Below are 15,798 nucleotides of genomic sequence, written 5' to 3'. Positions count from 1 at the left end.
TTCTGTTCGTCTCATTGCGTACGAGGGTCGTTTAATAAGTAATGCTCCACATTTTCTGAAAAAACCCATTAATATACATAGATAAAAGTCCTTGTTGGTGCTTCACATTTGATGTTTGTTCTGAGCGCCGGTGAAGTTTCGAACCGTTCTGGCAGAAGGCTAAGCTGTAGTATAGCGTCAAAATGACGTTTGCATATGACTATCATTGCGTGTTATTATTGAATTCTTGTGTGCAGAAAAAGAATCCGTGTTGAATATCCATAAACGTTTGTGTGCAATGTACGGCGATGCTGCAATTAATAGGGAATACAGTTGGGCGATGGGTAAAGGAAGTTACAGCCTTAGGAAATGCAGAAACAGAGCTACATGATCAGCCACGCTAGGGACGTCCTGTCACAGCCACTGCTCCAGACATATTGAATCGCGCGGATGCCATTCTTCGTACCGATCGGCGCATCACAACTCGACAATTGGCTCTACAGTCGTCGTTCAGCATTGGATGTGCGTTTGCAATGATCGAGACTCTGAGATATTCAAAGAGGTGCTCACGATGGGTTCCAAGAAAGCTCACAGCGGACCATAACATTAAAGGGCCATTTCATCTGAATTTTTGGAGCGTTTTGAGACCAACAGAAAGGCCTTTCTGTCACGGACGAAAGCTGCGTGCACCACTTTGCGCCTGAAACAAAAAGGCAGTCCATGGAGTGCCATCGATCTCATTCAGCACAAAAGAAGAAATTCAAGACAACCCCTCTGCCGGAAAAGTCATGGTGACAGTCTTCTGGGATTGTGGAGGCGTCATTCTCGTGGATGTGATGCCAACAGGGTCAACCGTCAGTTCAGAGGGATACGTGAAGTCTCTGAAGAAACTCAAGAACTGTTTCCGGCGTGTTCGATCAGACAAGAAACCAGCAGAAATTGCTCCAACACGATAATGCACGCCCACATACAAGACTGAGAATCCGGGAACACGTCTCCAAATTGGGTTGGACGTCATAGCCTCATCCACCCTATAGTCCAGACCTGGTACATCCGGACTTCCATCTCTTTGAGCTGCTATAAGACTCTCAACGGGGAACACACTTTGAAGGTAATGAGAGTATCAGTCATGCAGTGAAAACATGACTACGCCTACAAGACAAGAGCTTTTACCAGCAGGGAATGTATGCTCTTCCACAACGTTGGCGTACGGCCATAGAAAGTGATGCAGACTATGTAGAAAAGTATGACAAAGACAAGCCATGTTGATTTATATTGTCACCATACTCTGACTTTAACAAAAAGTATGTTCTGAGATAATAATGTGGGGAATTACTTACTGAACAACCCTCGTATTTCTTTGACTTGCCCTCTGTGCTATACGGTAGCGTTTCTCTTTATGTATGGTCCAAGTTTCATAGAATCATGTTTCTTGGCAGCGACACATCACGCGAAACTTACTTTCGTCTTTACGGTTTGGGCAACAGGGTACTATTCGATACAGGTAGGCTACTGCTGGCAAGTGGTATCACCGCCTCTCTTCCGTTCATTCTCTACCCATCCATACAGAAACAGAACACTACAGCGCACTGCATAAGGCATATGACAATCATCCATTCAATACAGCTCTCCCTCTTTCCAAGCATTAATCTCTACTTGCGGGGTCTGCTGTTTTGCTACATCTCCTCCATTTCTCGCTGTCGTTGACATCTCTTGATCTTAAGCCAACAATGTGCATGTCTCCCCTGACGTTGTCAATCCATCTCTTTGTCGTTCTTCCTCGTGGTCTCATTCCTCCTGGGTTGATGTGGAGTCCTGTTTTTGCGACTGAGTTGTCTTGCTTTTCCATGACATGGTCGTACCAGCGGAGACGGGCTTCCCTCATTTTGTCGGTGATCGGCGCGACACCAAATCTCATAAATAGTATTTAAAACCGTTGCTTTGATTTACTGATGACAATTGTTAACAAATTATTAGACTCTTATTTATAAAATCAATCATTATTCAGATACAGTTGTTTGGCATTAGACGTCTTTAAAGTAGTCCCTTTCAGCTTCTACACACCTCCACCAATTCTGCTGCCTCTGTCGGAAGCATCGCTGGAAAACCTCTTTTGGTATGGTACGCTGCTGCTCCGCCGAGTTCTGTATAATGTCTTCCCTGTTCTGAACTCTGGCCCCTTTCAGTGTCTTTCAGTTCAGGGGGTAACCAGAACCCACTCGGTGCTGGGTCAGGGGAATAATTAGATTGACAAGTTACAGCCGTGTTGTGTTTTGCCAAAATACTCTGAATTAATTAAGGACTACGACTGGGTGTGTTATCTTGGTGGAAGTGCAAAATGCCCGCTGTCCACAAGTCCGGCCATTTGGGTTTCACTGCTACACGAATCTGACACAGGACCTCTTGGTGGTACTCCTTATTGACATTAATACCTCCTTGATCGTCCTAGTGATGGACCACGCTACTGCAATCCAAGATGGTCAACATGACTTTGAAAGGTCTCTGTTGGATTCCTTTCATGTTTGATTTCTTAAATCTTTTGTCATTTACGGCATAAATTCCTCTTTTAAATTTACTGTGGCGTTTCTGACTATCTGGGAGGAGACTGAGCAGTGGAACGTGTTACTTTTACATATAAACGAGAACGATCTGTCACACTACTACACTTTAAATCACAGTTTATATGTAATTCATGTCACACAGTCTCATACGGAACCTACATCAGCTTTCTTTTATATACTGTATATGATAAGATACTGTCATCCCCCTTCCCTTCTGTGTGAGAGGATAAATGAGCAAATGTATTTCTAGTTGCATGCTTGAGGGTAGCAGACAAGCCTGTCTGCTAGAGAACAGTAGGGCCAACGTCGGAACAGGTAGCTACGCTTTCTAAAAGCAGAGAGGTTTCTATCCTTGGTATGGTCCTGTCCGTCTCTTGTCATGTTGGTATAGGAAGCTGCCCCTCTGGCCACTTCCGTTTGTATTTGTGAGCCACCCTCAGAAAGGGACCAGGTCAGTCTGTCCGTGGCGAGCGTCTGAAGTGGTAAGATCTCCGGCTAAGCGCGTGTCTGCTAAGTCCGTAGGACAATAGATTTCTTAAGTTCAGCCTAATTGAAAATTTAATCACCTTTATTTCAGGTTTAGCTCTAAAATATCTAATGTTATCTAAAATTGCAGCGCAGTGTAATTCTCGTGTGAAGTTCAGATTATTTTCCGGTAGTTGCTTTGTCACTACTTTGTGAGTAAAGTGGAACCACGTGTTGATCAGTAACTCTTAAGTTCATCAATCTTAAATGCGAATGTGCGTGAGATCATAACGTCTCGTCTTGACAGTATTTTTCAATATAGCAACTTTTCGTTATGTTCAACCCACGTGGGGTGTACTTTGTGAGACCACTATCACGTGCTTATACGATTGTTTGACCCATCAGGTTAATAGTAAGACGATAGTAACCAGTTCGAGGTTTTTCTTTTGTAAATTGCTTTTCGATCTAATTTATTTTAATTATCAAAATTATTGTGGAGTTACACTCTTTGTGTAAACCAAGTTGACCACGTGAAGCATGTGGTGTAATCATCAAAGTAGCCCTCAGCTATTCTTTTCGCGAAGATTTCACAAAGAGTTAATATGAATTTAGTATACCAGTGTGTGGTAATTACATGACGGACAGGATTGTGCTACGAACCTAACTTCTTTGGGTGAAAATTGAATCGGTTGCTAGTGGTTAACTTTCTCTCGCATATGTTTCAACGCTCTTTGTGTGTTGTTTTATGAATGCAGTGTTGTATGCAGTCTCCCAATCTTGGCTCCATATTTGATGTGTTCCCTAAGATTGAAATCTCACATTTTCACAATCCTAAATAAGGCACCAGTTTAGTTAGGAATCAAGTTTAATATGCTGAAATTTCAATGATCAATGTTAAAATAAATTTCCAAATATAAATTGATTTATTTCTTTTTAATAAATTATCTTTTATATACATATCACCGGTTGTCGTATGACTATTAAAAGATTATAATTAATGTTAGTCTGGTTGGGAATTTGGTAAGCTAGACTGGATAGCTGGTGAAACAGTTGGTCAGTAATGCAAGGTTAACTTCCCCAGACAGCTCACAGCTTTTAAGCCGCTTTTATTGTCTATCAGTACCGCTTTCATAGCAAATTAAAGTAACAATGTTACAACTTTCAAATTACTTTGGATCTGCCTGGTTTCTTTGGTGTTCGGGGATGATGATGGATGCTTCTACTACGATGAGTAGAACTTTGTTCCTAGGTCGTATCCATAAACCCGGGACCCATCACTTGTGACCACTGCGTTAAGAAAGTTGGGAATACAGTTCACAGTATCCGGAATATTCTATGCCTTCTCTGAACGAAGTTGCTTCTGCTCAGTTGTTAGCAACTTTGACACAAATTTTGTTGAGATCCTCCAGAGGTCTAAATGTTTCGTTAAAATAGAATGAGTAGATCCAGTACTAATATTAACCTAATCTGCAAGTCTTCTGTAAGTGACTCGTCTTTTCTGCATCACCAGTATCCTTATGCGATCAATAACAACCTCGTCTGCAGAATTTGATGGCCTGTCTGAAAGTACTTCCCTATTCTTTGACGAGTGAACATCTTTGAAGCGGTTGTACTACACTTATATTTGTGTGGTATCCATTGCTAAGTCCTCGAACACTTGTCAGTTCTTGAGGATTGTTTCAACTTGAAAATCGACAGGGTTGAAATAAAATGTGATAAACTAATGTTGTTCCACTTTCTCAGTCATTTTGCCCTCAACGCAAAATTCGGTGGCTACAATTTATTGTTTCCGCAGTCGTGGAAAAAATAAGGTATGCGCATTACGAACGCCTACGAAACACAGAGAAAGCGCGCGCGCTGCGGTACCAATGTTGGTTTCAACGTTGAAAGATAAAGGTGAGTTATGACTTTGAGCAGCACTCGTAGTAATCGTTGCCCAGCTGCAGTCTTGACCTTCATCGTCAGACGTAGAGCACACCGATGTTTATTATACGAGTATCGTAAGTTGCTGACTTCGCATGTCAAGTTTTCGGCTGTATTAAAGCCGCGGCGAGAGCAGAGCGGGAAGCCAGGGGAAGATTGAGTGTGTAAGTGTTCCTTCCGTGGTCTCAGCGGGAATATGACGCAAGTGTGGGCTCCGTTTGTGGAGCTGACAGCCACGGGTTCCGAGTTTTAGTCAGGGGATGGAGCGCGTTGCACAGTGAGATCCGCGTGGATTACTGGCGACGCCGGGCACTTCGCTTTATTAGAGGTCCGGCGGCCACCAACTGCAGTGCGACGTAGACCGTGGAGAGTAGCTGTCGCTGTAGAACAGTAAGCCTCGCCACGATGAACGTTTAACCAGCAGGCGTGGGCTGACGCTGGCTGAGCGCTGCTTGCAGCTAACTTAATTTGAGTAAGTTGAACTACGAACTAACTTCGAGTGATTCTCTTGACGAGACCTGTTTAGGAGCAGCTCGGGACCTCGTAAGACTACAGGATGGTCAATTTATAACGAGGTGGAAACTATGCAGGACTACAAAGGGGGATATATGGCCCCTTGGTCTTCTCTAGACAGGGAGTACCAAATTAATTGTGAAGACGGTTTCAGCTGATCAGATCTGTAAGAAGAGTCGCGTAAGTATATGTCGGAAAAAAAATCTTTGGATTACTCTTGGAACAGTTTATGCATTTTTTCTGATTAATAAACGACATGTTGATGAATTCTTCGAGACTTTTCACCGGATATACACTAGGAGACAAGAAAGATAATGTGGGGTGTGCATGATAGGAACTAGTAGATTATAACGGAATTCTATGAGATAGATTTCTGTGTAGATTAATATTTAGGAAACGACCAGTTCTATGATCTGCATATTCTTGGATTTTCATTTGTGATGATATTTAGCAGAATTTCCTTGCACAACGGATTTTCCACATCTAGAGATGCTCTGGGAGCGTGTCATCGAAATATGTTGTAGCATTTTACACAGTAAGAGTTTAAAAAAAGATGTAACTGTCCTTAATTCGACGAGTTAGTGTATATGTAGAAACGAAAGGAGATTACCTAGACATTGTCGATGCTTTGATGATATTTTGATTAATTTTTGAGAGTTGACACATGTACAATAGTCCTTAAACAATTAAAAAGTTAGGTAGACTGACAACAGTCCTTCAACAATAAGAAAAAGTTAGGTAGACTGATTAGAAATGAGTTCTTCTGCAGAAACGGCGAGGAGATGAACGTGTAGAAGACACTGATAAGAAGAAGGGACGTGATATAGGAAACTTTTTATGACGTCAGAGAGCAATTTCTGTGGTACTAAATAAACCGACAGTTGTACTTGTTGAGCTTCCGGAATGTCTTAATTTTAAGTTTAAATTTTCTGTGAAATTTTGTATTTGCTGTTGTAATTCCAGGGAAAAAGGGCTGTAACAGATGGACAAACAGTCGGATAACAAATGATAATTTTTTGTGCATGATATATTTATAAATTAGCAATTTTCGGAGCTTTTCCCTTACTTGTATTGTGTGACCTTCCTTTTCACCAGATTTCATGATTTTTGGTCAGCTAGAAGTACCCTACTTGTTTTGATGAGTGAGCTTTTTAATATCAAAATATGTGACATAAACGTCCGTATTCCTTGATTGCACTGAGTTAGCAGTTTAAATTGTTTACACGGTCAAGGGACCGTATTCATTACTATGTGACATAAATTTCAACTTGAACATCTAATCTTCCCTGATAGAAAGGGTCTTGATATTCAGAGAGACAGACAAACAGACGGGCAGACAGACAGACAGCTAGAGCAGGAAGTCGTCCTATAAAAGTTAAGTGTTTACCTATCGTGGTGTAGGGCATAAGTTTAATGAATATTTTCCCTTGATTTTTTTGGGTCAGTTGGAGGGCAAGCATGGACATGTAACTGTGGCTAGGTATTTTGAATTCGTTTTGTACAGATTAGGTAGCATGAATCACGTTGCGCTCCTCTTGTGTGCTGTGATTCCCACATCTCTTTCCATTAACAAAATATTATAATAATATACCTATAGTGACAACAACAGTTACGTCACAGTTATTATTCTAGAAATGAAGATTTAGAGCTTCGATGTTGGCGAGTCCCACTGAGAATTTTTTGGACAGCCATGACTGACGACGAGTATGTTTGGAACAAAACTTATCAAAGACTCTTGTTGTAAGTGCTGTAACTAACTTAACTCGCAGCACAGATTTCTCTAGATGTCATGCTACTCATTCATAAGGTAGCACGGAAAAAAAGGGAGATCCCAAAAAGGAAACAGTTAAATATTCATTTCAGGTTCGAATCCTGCCCCGGGCAAGGATGTGTGTGATGTCCTGAGGTTAGTTAGGTTTAAGTAGTTCTAACTTACTGGGGACTGATGACCTCAGAAGTTAAGTCGCATGGTGCTCAGAGCCATTTGAACCATTACTGGCCATGTCAAACCTACTTTTATTACTTTAAAGTACGCACAGTGGTTTGAAAAACTGAGTAATACGAAGAAAATAATTCAGACTGTCATTTATAAATGTTATTTGCACATGAACATCGATCGAAATATGTATACAGTCGATGAACTGACTGCTAGAAGAACATTGCCGCGCTGTGGAATTTATGCACCATTTGTTAATACATCTTTATTCAGTCAGAAAATAGCCCTAAGTTCTTATGCCTTCATTACACTGTTTCTCGCAGTATGGCCAAGCCATCTGATAAAGTAATTCAACTACTTTATCCCTGTCGTTTGATATTAGTCAACATGTAAATCATATCTTACTAGTGTAACAAATATACACTGCCAAACAAAAAACAGTGAACCACACACAAGGGGAGTAGGAAGCGACATGAAACGTCACCAGTTGAGAGACAATGTGATATTATTTCAGTGACTACAACGTAGAGTCAAATTTTTAGGTTCTGCTTTTCCGCCATTGGGTGTTTACCTGACGATTTTGTCTAGATCACTACGATGCGATTTGTTTTGGACCGATCCACTATATTGTAATTTGATAGTTTTTAATCCATGACATACCGTCTTTTAGCTGCGATTTGTATTCACGGACAACGAATGTTGGAAAAAAGATTCCGAAAATTTCCGCTCTAATGTTTTAATCATATGTCACCTGAAGGTGTGGCTTTAACGCAACGAAACCGGTAGTGGTACAGTAATAAAGGAACAAGATACAGCTGAAGCTGCTATTAATACCCAAGATAAAATAAAATGTGTGACTAGGGCCTCCCGTCGGGTAGACCGTTCTCCGGGTGCAAGTCTTTTGATTTGACGCCACTTCGGCGAGTTGCGCGTAGATGGGGATGAAATGAAGATGATTAGGACAACACAACACCCAGTCCCTAAGAGGAGAAAATCTCCGACCCAGTCGGGAATACAACCCGGGCCTTTAGGATTGACATTCTGTCGCGCTGACCACTTTTTTTTTTGCGTTATGTTCGTTGTTGGTAGTTGGGTTTGGTCATTGCGAACGTCACATGACATCCGTTAAAGTTCGTTTGTTAATCCTTCCACTCAGTTTTTTTATTACAGAGGCCAACCAGCTCTCTGGCCGAACACGCTGGGCTACCCTGCCGGCTGTCTCATGTTTATTCGCTTTCGTTCGTTGCATTTGCTTGGGTCGGACGTCGTAAGACACCCGTTTAAGTTCGTTGTTGATCGACTAACTCAGTTTTTTTTATTTATTTTTTATTACAGAGGGCAGCTAACCCTCTGACCGTACACGCTGAGCTACCGTGCCGGCTAATTTTGCGTGTCATCCTTGCGCAGGGGCCATGATATCTTCTCTCTATCGATCCAATTTTAGTATATGTACCGACGAAGCGAGTACAACACTCAGCTACCGGGAGCGGACATACCCGAGATTAAAAATTTACAAAGAACTTGGCATATGAGCACACTTGTCAGTATGATGTACCCCTCTGGACCTTGATGAATGCAGTGATTAAGTTGGGAAGGGTGCCATAAAGCCGTTGTATCGTATACTGAGACAATGTGGTCCACATGGGTTGTAGTTGGTTCTCGACTGGCTGGTTAGTTGATTTGGGGGAGAGGGGATGAAACAGCGAGGCCATCGGTGTCATTGGATTAGGGAAGCAGGGGGAGGGAAGTCGGCCGTGCCTTTTCAAAGGAGCCATCTCGGCACTTGCCTGAAGCGATTTGGGGAAGTCACGAAAAACCTAAATTAAGATGGCGGAAAGCGGCTGTGAACCGTCGTCCTCCCGAATACGAGTCCAGTGTTGCTCCATGGCATCATGGATACAGGCACTGGGGCGGAGTTGACGTGTGAGATAGTCCCGCAATTGTTCTATTGGAGACAGATCTGGGAATCTTACTGGCCACGGCAGTACATCAGCATCACGAAAACAGTTGATAGACGCACGTACACTGAGTGGGTGAGCATTGTCCTGTTGAAAAATGGCACCACAATACTGCCACATGAGAGATAATAAATGAGAACGCATGTCATCAGAATTGAGACTTTCTCGGCGAAACTCGTTGGTAAGATCTTCTCGGGTTGACGGTCGAGTAACTGTGTCGTTCTCCGGCAACGTTTCAGCAAGTTTCTTACTTGCGTTCTTGAAGACAGCAAGTAAGAAACTTGCTGCAACGTTGTCGGAGAACGACGCATGACTCAGCTGTCAACTCGACAGACTTAATCATCGAAAACGCAGGATGTCCGTGATGTAGCATGGCGCAGTCAGGGTTCACTCACTCACTAACAGCTGTGACCTGAGGTCATACCTGATGGCTCCCCACACCATGAGGCCAGGAGTAACACCACTGTGTCTCTCTAAAACGTTGGAAGGATGAGACCTCTCCCCACGTGGCCGCCTCACTCGTGGTGTTAACGGCAGCATACGCATGCGTTCAGTTCCATATTCCGGCAGCTGCTAGTCTCCGACCACTGGTGTAGGAAAACGCAGAATGTTACAGGGAGTCCATTACTTGGCTGACAGAGACGTGAAGGGATTACGTAGTGCGTGATACACAGAAACAGCAGTTCAATGTTGTGGTGATCAGACATGGTCCATTGGAAACTCGATGAAGAGTGTGCCTGCAGTCCGAGATCGGGCCGCTTTTACACCCGAATGCCCAACAAACCTGGATACTGCACGACTCGACAAGCTGTTCGAATGGAGACCCTCAACGAGACCTTTTCAGAATCTGTTTGGTGCTGATAACGCTGTCTCCCACAAGTACGCAGCATCTCCGTATCCTTCATAATTATCACTCAACATCTGACGCTGCCGACGTCAACTGTATACCCCCCTCCCCCATACCTCGTAACAATACTAAACACGAACAACACTAATACACTCTGTTGGCCGTTATACCTGCAAAATCACCTATCTACCTATGGCGTGTACGTGTACGAAGATACATTGACAATATCTTCCCGGTGTTTCAATTTTTTTGCGAACAACTGTAGTTAGACTTTTGTGGAACTTATTTATGAAATAATTCTTCACTCCTGACGAATTTCTAATACCCCAGCATTACCAACAACTAAGCATCATTGCTGCTTCTAATAAATAAAGGTGTGCAAAAAGGAAAAATAGGTGAAATAGTAGAGTACGTGGCATGTCTGGAAAGTAAGTAGCGTTATGGAAAGAAACTTCATAAGGCCATTTTCTTTCCAATTCAAAATTTATTTGTACGAAAAAGAATACTTTGTAAACTAATTTTCTGCGTACTTCCCATCATTGTCACAGCGGGAAACCAACTTTTCAATACCCTTTTCGAAGAAAGATGCCGCCAGTGAAGAAGGGCAAGGGCGAACTCCGTTTCTTGTGCCATCGTCACTGTCAAAGCGCCTTCCTCCAAAATCAAGTTCAAGAATAAGTGGTAGTCAGAAGTTGCGAGAGCGAGGTTTTACGATAGGTAATCGACTGCTCCCAACCGAACTGCTGAATAAGATTCTATGAGGCATTAGCAGACAGGGACGTGCGTTGTCATGAAGCAACACAGTGTCTCCACTGAGCATCCCACGCCTTTTATTTTGAATTGCGCGCCGAAGTTTTCTCATTGTTTTACGGTATCATACCGCATTGGCGATTTCATCTCTGGGAAGGAACTCGAAAGCAGAAAAGCCTGTCTGTCCCAGAACACAGTGCACGTGACTTTTGTGCTGACAACGTTGTTTTGAATTTTTGTTTTCCGGAGCATCGTTAGTGCCTCCACTCAGTCGACTGTTGTTTTGCTTCTGGAGTGATAAAGCAAACTCGAGTTTCATCACTGGTCACAATTCTGTTCACGAATTCACCTCCCTCAGCACTGTATCGCGTAATAATGCCTCACGAACCGTGCTTCGTGGCGAACATTGGCTCGTCGATCATTGAACTGCCTCACCCACTCTCTCGCTATTCCGTCAGTCATTACATTTTCACCGTAAGTCTCTACAAGTTGACTGTAAATTTCAGCTGGCTTGAGACTCTTTGCGTTCAAAAACCATATAACCGAATGCACTTTACAGTCGGCGGGCTCAGGGTATTTGAACGATCACTAACAAACGTAAACACATCACAATCCCGATGTAATGACATCAGTGGAAGCACAAAGAACCAGAGAAACGAGTGTGAATGTGTGGAACTGTGGCCCAAGACCTGCGGTAGCGTACAACGAAACGGTACTTACTTTCCGAACACGCGCAAAATCTAGACAAGAGTTTCTTACGAGCATCATAGGACTACTTCCATTCGTTACTGGTAACCTGCGCACTAGGGTATGCTCACTCCATAGATATTATTGCTTTATGCGTAAGTATGAGCCATATTTAACCATGCTTTTGCTGTGAGTGATGGTGGTGGTGGTGGTTATTGGGATGTTTAAGGGGGACTAAACAGCGAAGGTCATCAGTCCCCCAGCTGTGAGTGATAATACACTTAAGTAGTTAGATATTTTCAAAATCTTGTTGTTTACCTGCCGACGAACTGGAAGCTAGCGTGATCACCACTGCCTCAGTGCTAAAATCTGATGTGCGTCAAGGGAAGGAATATGACCGTTGTGTTTGAGGCCCAGGATAAAGGAAGGTGCTACCAAACAAAGGTTTATTGCTACTTTAGACACTTCAGTGAATGTTACACTGTATTTAATTGGTTGTCATAAACATGTTATCGGTAAGCGTTTCACACAACATAGGTTACGAGATGTAGTAGTCTGTTCGAATTTAACATTGAGGAATATAACATTGACTGTGGCAAGTCATAAGGAATATATTACACTCTCTCTAATTATGCCATGGATGGATGTGTAACCGGACCTACAGTATCGCCATATATTAAATAGTTTAGTGGCTTACAGATTTATTCCATAATCACTGTTGCTACATATACGTACTCCTAAAACATCGACGCCAATATTTAAGTAAAGTAAACTTTCCGTAGATAATTCGATTCAAAAACGATTCACTTATACTAGCAGGCTGTTGTACCTATGATAATGACTTCAGCCTTATATCATCTTCGACCACATGTTTATACATATGTATCACCATTAACTGGACCAGCCGCGTGGGATTAGCCGAGCGGTCTTGGGCGCTGCAGTCATGGACTGTGCGGCAGGTCCCGGAGGATGTTCCAGTCCTCCCTCGGGCATGGGTGTGTGTGTTTGTCCTTAGGACAATTTAGATTAAGTAGTGTGTAAGCTTAGGGACTGATGATCTTAGCAGTTAAGTCCCATAAAATTTCACACACATTTGGACATTAACTGTGTAAGGTGTCGGACAAATCCAACACCTTCCATGAAAACCCTGACATGATAAGCAAATCCAGTAGTATGTCACATAGCTCCGAATAAATCGTGACATTAAATTAACCAAAGTAATACGAGTAACGAGTGAGCAAATGGAATACCACAGATTAACACAAGAATGCCTAAATGCATGTCATACTGTCGAACCTTGAGACAGACGCAGTTCCGAGGGGAGAAACGAGAACAGAAGCCGAGGGCAGAACCGTGTTAAGCTGGAAGGCCCTACGATAAGGGACGGACGGACACTCACGTCGCCAGCTAACCGCTAGGACCACACCACCCGCAAGTTTTAGTGTGAGACTTTTTCGCGTCTCTGTTACGTCAGGACCACCCCCCAGCCAATGTTAAAAGCTAGAGCCCTCCAGAAAAACAGTATAGATCCTACGATAACACAAAAAGGGCTACACCACCCGCAAGTTTTAGCGTGAGACTTTTTCGCGTCCTGTTACGTGAGGACCACCCCCTAGCCCATGTTAAAAGATAGAGCCCTCCAGAAAAACAGTATAGATCTTACGATAACGCTAAAAGGACCACACCAGCTGCAAGTTTTAGCGTGAGACTTTTTCGCATCTCTGTTACATTGCAAACTTTAAAAAACATTGCCCCACCACGAAAAGTATAACGTTTCTCATTGGATAGACAGAATTATTGTAGGCGGAGCTTAAGGTTAACATTGAGACCCTGACTGGTCAGATGAAAACACAGCTAGATAGTTTTTTTTAAAACCAACTTCGGTAAATTGTAGTAAGGAGAAGTTAGGAAAGAGTTGCTTTGGAGACGGCGAGCTGGACGGAGCTGCGCCGGACGCCGCCCCCTGACGAACACTGACAAGGTAATGAACGCACGTGATGCCGCATAACAGCGCATAAAGCTACACTCAGAACAGCAGAAGTCTCATCTGTTACATCCCCTTTTTGCGTAATACTAGTGTCGATCGTCAATTTAAGCTCATGGTGTTCACATTTGCCACATGAAGTAAAAATCTGAAACGCGATGATTTTTCTGTTATACAGTTATTGAGAAGCCACATCAGCCACTGTAATTTACGACAAGTTAGATAAGTAATTAAAAATAATTGAGGGTCACTGTAGACCATTTTGATAGTTTTCTCTTTTGTGAAACTTAATTTAAACCAAGATTATAGATGTGATATGGCATAGGTCATCCTTCGATCCATTGTAGAACTTGGAAACCCACTCAGGGAATATTCGTTCACATTTTTGTTGAACGCAGTTGGTTTTTACCATGCTGCATTAAAACATTTCGCTTTATCAATAGTGCAATTTATAAACAATGTTTTGTGAGTAGAATAAAATTCCTAATGGTAAACTTAACTGCTTTTTCGACGTTATTTTACCAGCTAACTAAAAATAGGAAAGCCTTGAACCCCTTCCACTAAATTTAGTTAATATTAAGATTCTTTTACAGGGAGTGCAGTGGAGCTGACCCTGAAATCATTAAGTATTTGGTTATATCATCGCTAGTCTCACTGAACTCTTCTGAATTCTACATGTCATGTGTGGTCTGGCGTCTCCTTACCAGCAACAGGTCCCAGGTTCAAACTAGTCAATTCCCTAAAAAACACGCTCAGAGCGTCGTTGCGCGAAAGTGGTAGGGATACACGACTTAGAACAGACACCACGCAGAATGTTAGAATTGGACCACTAAGATAACCACAGAATCAAGCTTCAGTTCTTCTAAAAGAAATTTTAACGTTTGGTCGTCGGCTATTTCGAAGGTGAACAAAATATTTGAAAAATAGGGGCATCTTGTCAAAAGAAGTAAATAAATGTCGTAATCAAATATGGTTTTTTATAGAATGAATAATAAGCATTGACTAAAGTAATGCAAATTTAACCTCATCGATCCGGTAAACCAGGCGTAGTCAACCTTTTCTGTGCACCGCTCACTTTTGTATCGCTGCTAGCAACAAAATTTTCTAATCGACCACCAGTTTCAGAGTAACGGTAATTTATAAACTAAGGAAGTAATTTCACGTTATAAAATCATAAAGCAGAGTTACAACATTTTAAAGCATATAATAATAATTACTTACCGAATACTTTATGTGAAAATTTTATGGAAACCTAATGAAAATATCTTTAACGGGCAACCGCCCGGCGCCCGTCGTGAAAACTGGAACGTCCACTAGTGGTGGTTGGGGGGGGGGGGGAGTTGACTACACCCGCTATAGACCAGACAAGCTTATCACTGTCCCTTCAATGATTTCCACATGAGTAAAAGCTTCAACCGCCGGCGAAAAATCTCTGAGAATACTCGCTCGGTTTCATATGAAATAAATAAAAAGGTTATGTAATAAAGCTAACATGATCTTTCTTTTTTTTAAATGGATTAGTCTGAGTGGAGCTCTAATAACATTAAGCAAACAGTTTTAACAAGGAAAAAAATTAGCAAAATTTAATTACTTTCCGTGAGCTTATAAACTGTTACGCGCAGAGGTTCAATTAAAATGCATTCACGAATTACTTTTCCCCTTATTATTTTACATTTGATACTCGCTGTTCTGCAGCCGCATTGTTAACATCGTGGTAATGAACATCTAGTTGCTAAATGTACTGCGGACTTCCAAAATCACGTTAAAACAATTTATTTGGTCAGAGGAGGATTTCCTCTTCAGATATGCTGCGCATTATTGGACGTTACAGATTCGAACGGTATAAGGGATTATTTATGATGGCGGATTCCGGATGTGGCGGATAAGAGTTCTCTCGGGATTACTTCTAAGTTGATTAAGAAATGATCATCTCGTCTAAAAATAACTAACACCTTTTTAGGGTTCCATACCTCAGTCGGTAAAAACCAATACTCAGAGGATGACTTTGTTGTCTGTCAGACTACAAAGACCCCTTGTTCTCAGGAACGGATAGAGGTATCAAGTTGAAATTTGTGTTACATACTAAGGTCTAGGGTTTTTTGTCGTTGTAAAACATTTAAACTTCTAAATTAATGGAATCAAAAGATACGGCCATGTACGTAACATATTTTAATACTGATCACTCCCGGTGATGT

At 42.0% G+C, this 15,798-nt stretch overlaps 1 pseudogene; it reads right to left on the bottom strand.

Annotated features, from left to right (window-relative positions):
• Positions 1 to 8,760: 8,760 nt before the first annotated feature.
• LOC126476738 (U6 spliceosomal RNA) lies at positions 8,761 to 8,845 on the bottom strand (annotated as a pseudogene).
• Between the last annotated feature and the right edge of the window lie 6,953 nt (positions 8,846 to 15,798).

Source organism: Schistocerca serialis, chromosome 4 (genome assembly GCF_023864345.2).
Source record: "Schistocerca serialis cubense isolate TAMUIC-IGC-003099 chromosome 4, iqSchSeri2.2, whole genome shotgun sequence".
NCBI lineage: Eukaryota > Metazoa > Arthropoda > Insecta > Orthoptera > Acrididae > Schistocerca > Schistocerca serialis.
The sequence above is the reverse complement of the archived record's forward strand: the minus strand, read 5'-3'. Positions and strand labels throughout refer to the sequence as shown.